General features: G+C 30.2%; 1 long non-coding RNA gene across 2 annotated transcripts; it reads right to left on the minus strand.

Moving 5' to 3' along the window:
* Positions 1-390: 390 nt before the first annotated feature.
* Positions 391-4,093, minus strand: LOC107892145 (uncharacterized). Of its 2 annotated transcripts, XR_001682508.2 has the most exons (4): positions 3,462-4,085; positions 3,186-3,362; positions 1,828-2,636; positions 391-689 (listed from the first exon to the last, which is right to left on the minus strand). It is a non-coding gene; the product is annotated as an uncharacterized lncRNA (long non-coding RNA). The 2 variants fall into 2 exon arrangements; XR_001682506.2 differs by having other exon boundaries at positions 1,828-3,362; positions 3,462-4,093.
* Positions 4,094-5,844: the final 1,751 nt, after the last annotated feature.

Here is a 5,844-nt window from a genome sequence, read left to right on the forward strand (position 1 = left end):
GACATTTAACGGCACTTTGTTTTCAAGACGCCAGTATATAACAGACCTTTAGCGACGCTTTTTTAAAAACGCCGCTAAAAAACATAAACTTTAAAAAATATATTTCAATTAAATAATATTTATTTTCTATGATAAATATTATACCTTTAGCGACGCTTTTTTAAAAACGCCGCTAAAAAATATAAACTTTAAAAAATATATTTCAATTAAATAATATTTATTTTCTATGATAAATATTATATTATGTTTATTTTTGAAATTTGAACTTTAAACTATACACAATTTTTTAAAAACCATTTATATGTAACTCAATAGAAATTATGTTCAAAGATACGTTGTGTCACTAAACAAAGAAAAATGATTTACACAAATAAATAAAAGACGAGAAAATGAAGGTTCTAATGAGCAAACTATTTTATAACCAATCAGAAAGAATAGTACAGGAAATTCTTAGTATCCTACTTGAAGAAAGCATTGGAAAATATAAAGAGTATGAGAATGAGTACAAGGAAGCATCTTTAAGTTGAACCATTCTTGATGTCAGGTTCCTTGCCTGTCTTAGGGAGAAAACACTTGCACACAACAAGGACATGATGTCCCTTTCTCCATTTGACTTAATCACCCACATTCTTTCATACCCTTTCTCCCAAGAGCAATTATTCAAGTTCTTCTTTTCTTCTCTCCAATTCCTGCATATAAATGTCCATGAGATTATGGTATTTGATGAGAAAATTAGTTCACAGCTGTGATACTCAACTCAAAATCACAGTTCTGAAGCCTTTGCTCAATTCCACCTCAAACTATATTTTACATTCTACTGTTGTTTAACGTTATATAGAAATTATTCTTTAAAGAATAATAATATATACTATATATACTATATTTTATCTGAACAAATGTTTCTTTCTTCAAATATATTGGAATAAATAATGATTAATTTGCATCATCAACGCTAGTGAAAATCCATAAAGAAAAAAAATGATAGTTAGAATGTAGCATAAAATTAGCTTAATTCTGCTGGGCAAAATTAGACAACTGCATCCCAAACACCATCACTAGATATAATCATCCTACCACCAACAATAGACAGCTATAGAAAATAGCTAGGCTAGTTGGTAAAAGAAAACAATTAATAACAATCAAGAAAATGTCTTCTAATTTTAGATAAAACACTAACTCGTTCAAGCAGACCCTTTTAAAGAAAACTGATTAAGAAAGAAAACTCCAAATGCAAAAGCACTTCAACGTGCAAGTATAGGACACATGAGGATACGGATATGAAATTAAGTTACCATTTACCAACAGCTTTTACAAAGCCAATTTTTTTGTTAAGAAGCTTTTTTTCAAATATATATACATATATTCTTGCCTTCATATGAATATCTTAAAAGTTCTATTTTTTTCTCAAAATTCATATGTTCTTTTTGATGTCTCTGTTTAGTGCTAGATAAATCAACTTATCTTAACCGCTTATAAAAAAATTTTCTTTTTACAAAACTTAAAACTAGATACTTTTGCTTATTGAGATTTTATAATGAAGAATAAATTGATAACAGATTTGAAATTTATGAATAGCTAAAACTAATGCATTTCATGAGATTTTTATTTTTTAATTGATATATTGTTTGCATATATCTTTTATATATACAATTTTGAAGAAATACCAGAAACAAAAATAGAAAAATATATAATTTTAGCTGGCCATTTCAAATAAAATATCCATATCCAATGCTACTAAGTGCACAAGTTAAATCAAGATATTAGGATAAGCAAACTAAAAGATATAAATTACATTATGCAAGTAGATTATGAAAGAGTAAGACAAACCTTTACTTGCTTTACGTATGGAACAGGAACAATGAACTCCCCAACATCCATATCACCAATGGATCGTGAAAGTTTCATATGAGATGACTTCAGGTGGAATGGAATATAATGGAAGTAATGAAGTGTAGTTTTGAGGGTCAAGGTAAGAAGCAGGAAAAGTATAAGGTAACTCAAATGCATTCCAATAGCATTCAAGACCATCTGCAGCAACAAGGAAAAGTGAGTGTATCACAATTTGATAGATTCACCTAAAGTTTGCACACAGTCCCAATCACCATCAGCATCCTCTGACCATCAAACCTACAAGGAAAAGTGAGTGTATCACAATTTGATCACATTTCTCAATCTTGTTGGCATATAATAATTTGCAAAAACAACCAAGATTTCTATAGTCTTTTTAAAGAGGGAGATCCATCTAGCTTATACTGCAGTGTTATATGCATATATTAAAATATTAAAGTACCATCAAATAATATTTTTTCTCAAATAATATTATGCTTATTACAAAAGTGAAATTCTTAAAAACCTCCACCAAACAACCACAAGATCAACAAAATAGAACTTCCCTGATGCTTTATAGAAACTAATCATGCAACTCATCCCCTCGCATAGAAACAACTAGATAAGATGAAAAGGATATTCTTCGTAATGATGGAGTCAGACATTGTTTGGAACATTTGTTGCTGTAATATGTAATGGAAGGGTGGTATTAGCTAAATCTGTTTAAAATTTATTGTTCTTAAATTCCTTATAGAATACCAAAACAGTTCAAAATAAGAACTCATTATCTGTTGAAGTAGAGTCTGGACCTGCATGACAATGTAATTAAAATCAGTAAAATCAGGATCAAAATCGGTTAGGCTCTACTATACTTACTAAACCATTCACTACATCACTTCTAAACAGAATCTTTAGCTTTTTTTCATACCCAAATTGCTTTTATGTGAAAAAAAAATAAATCTAAAGTAGAAGCACAAGAAATGGAAAAGGGTACCCAAAAGAACATATAGAACTAATTTTTCTTTCCTCTTTTCTTCAATTTCAAATGATAAAATAAATAAACCATAAGCTATTTGTTGAATTGTGTCCCCTCAACCACTAGTTAAAACCCAGAGACTGCACTATTTACCCCCATATCCTTACATTGCAGACATAATATAAACCTATTCCCACCCTCTCTCTCTCAATCTTGTTTTTATACCTTAAAAAATCCTATGTTAAAAACCCAGGTAGAACTTAGGATTCGATCCGTTGTAACTTATTCCAATCCACTGTCACTGATGATAACAGGCACGTCGTATTTTCATCTCAATATATAAAGCAAAAAAAAATGGGTAGAAAAGGGATAGCCACTTCACCCATGCATTCAAATTTTATCAAGTGGATTAAACATTTTGACTAGTCCAAGCTGCTCCGTTGGAATCCATTGAGCTCGATCCGGATAAGGCATCACCATGAGTCCCATTCTGAGAGTTTAATGGACTTAATGACTGCATTAGCTGGAAAACTTTTGCGGATGGTTTCAATTTCATGTACTGCAGAAAAAAGAATTTGTATTAAGCTTTTTTAGGAGATGGGATATAAGAGATTTCAAAAGAATAGCAGAATCTGACTGCACAAGAAAGTTTGACTACCTGCACAAGAATTTGTATTACTCATCGTTTTGAAACTCCACGGAAACCTTCCACGATTTAAGCTCCTCATCGCCGTTGTTGAGCACCATCAAAACCGACTCGAACCTGTAGGGCTGGTGGGTAGGATCGGTGGGTTTCAACTTGGTCCCGGAACTATAAGCATAAGACAAGAAGATACCGTTGCAAGAATCGGTGGCCGGAGATAGAGCCTCGACGACATCGAATTGGGAGAAGGAGAAGCTCAAAAGGGAGAAAAGGAGTGAAAAGTGGGTATTGTAGTTCAAGTAGAAAGCCATTGATTAGTAATTTGCTGCCAAAGCTTTTGGTTTACAGAAAAAAAGGAAAGAAAAATGAAAGAATTTGTAGCGAAAGGAAACGCGTAAAAAATCAGGTCAGATCAGGAAAAAATCAGCGGAGACGGCGGTGGGCGAGAACTGAGATGAGAAGAAAAAAACTGATTTGCAGAGACGAGGGAGAGAAGAGGGGCGAATTTGGGGGCAAATTTTCAGAGTAAAAGGGAAAAAGAAGTAAGTACAAAATTTTATTTGGGGATTTAGGGCGCGACAGGGATGAGAAGAGGAGGGAGTAAAGAGCGGGGAACTAAAAATTATTAGTCTTTTTGATGCGTTTTCATAAAAAACGCCACTATATCTAAACTTTTTATTTAATTTTAATTTTTTTTCATTTTTAACATTTTTTTATTTTTTCTTCCAAAATTTTTGTGCTGAGTTTATTATTTTTCAGAATTTTTTTTTAAATTTTGAATATTGAACTTTTTAACTGAAATAAAAACTAAAATATTAAATATTAAATATTAAATTTTTAATTTTTTAATTTTTTTAATTTTTAATTTTTTTAAAGATTTTTATAATTTTTAAATTAACATATAAAATAAAGCTTGAAAACGGCAACATTTTGCAATCATTTTGCCATTTCACTTTTTTTTCTTTTTTTTGTGTTTTTTTTTGCTCTTTCATTAAACCATTATATATATACTTAATATCCATATGAAATTTATTTTTAGATTTTAGGGTTTATGATTTATGGGTTATAGTTTAGGGTTTGGGGTTTATGATCTACATTTTATGGGTTTAAAAGTTAGTTTTAGGGCTTGGGGTTTAAGGATTGAGGTTTGGGTGTTAGGGTTTATAGGTTGGAGTTTTAAGGGTTTATGATTTGAGATTTAGGGTTTAAGGTGTTGGGATTAAGGTTTATCGTTTTTAGTCTTAAGGGGTTATGATTTGAGATTTAAGGTGTGGTGTTTAAAGAGTAATTAATTAGTGTTTGTAGTTTTAAGGGTTTATGATTAGAGATTTAGGGTTTAGGAGTTAAAGGGTTATTGATTTAAGAGGTTAGGGGTTAGTGTTTAAAGAAAGCCATAACATTGATTTTAACAGCTTCATAACTTAATTAAATGAAAACTTCTAATTAAATAGTTTAGTTATCAAAGTGTAACTTTTCATGATTAAGTAACTAAAATGAAATTAACTTTCCCATGGCTAAGTGAATAGTGTAGTTAATTTATATTGTTTATAAAGTCGGTTTTAGATATGATCAAAATAAAATCGAATTCAAAATAAAAATAAGACCTTATTTAATTTGTTATAAATTGGTCTTATCCAAAATAGATAATTACCTATCTATATCAATCTGTTACTTTTTTTATTTATTTTTCAATAAATAATTTTTATAATTTAAAAATATTAAAATTAATATTATCTCTTTTATAATTATATAAGAGATTATTTAATATATAAATTAAAAAACACTAATTAATTTAAACCCTAAACCCATTAACTATAGTCTCCAAACCCCTAAATCATAAAACATAGACCATCAACTTTAAATCCCAACCCTTAAACCCATAATCCATAAACCTTAAAATAGTTTAGATCTATAGTGGCGTTTTTAAAAAAGCGCCGCCAAAACTCAAGCTATTGCGGCGTTTTCCACAAAGGGCCACTATGCCACTGAAGTAAAACGACGTAGTTCTGCTTAATCTTTTAGCGGCGTTTTTAAGAAAGCGCCGCTAATGCTCAGATCTTTAGCGGCGCTTTCTTAAAAACGCCGCTAATGCTCAGATCTTCAGCGGCGCTTTCTTAAAAACGCGACTAATACTCAATCTATTCGATTTTTAGTGGCGTTTTCTATTCAAACGCCGCTAAAAACCTGTTTTGCAGTAATGAATATTATTTAAATATGTTAGATTATTGTATTTGATTTATTTGGATGAAATGTAAAATTTTATTACTTAATTGACATAATGTAAGATTATTCAAAACATTTTTTACTAAGTTGTTCTCACTTGTAAAGAAAGATAATAATTTTAGAATTTTTTCAACTAACAATTATCAGGTTGGCATTATCATATGATATTAGTTTG

The sequence above is a fragment of the Gossypium hirsutum genome, chromosome A11 (genome assembly GCF_007990345.1).
Source record: "Gossypium hirsutum isolate 1008001.06 chromosome A11, Gossypium_hirsutum_v2.1, whole genome shotgun sequence".
In the NCBI taxonomy this organism is placed as follows: domain Eukaryota; kingdom Viridiplantae; phylum Streptophyta; class Magnoliopsida; order Malvales; family Malvaceae; genus Gossypium; species Gossypium hirsutum.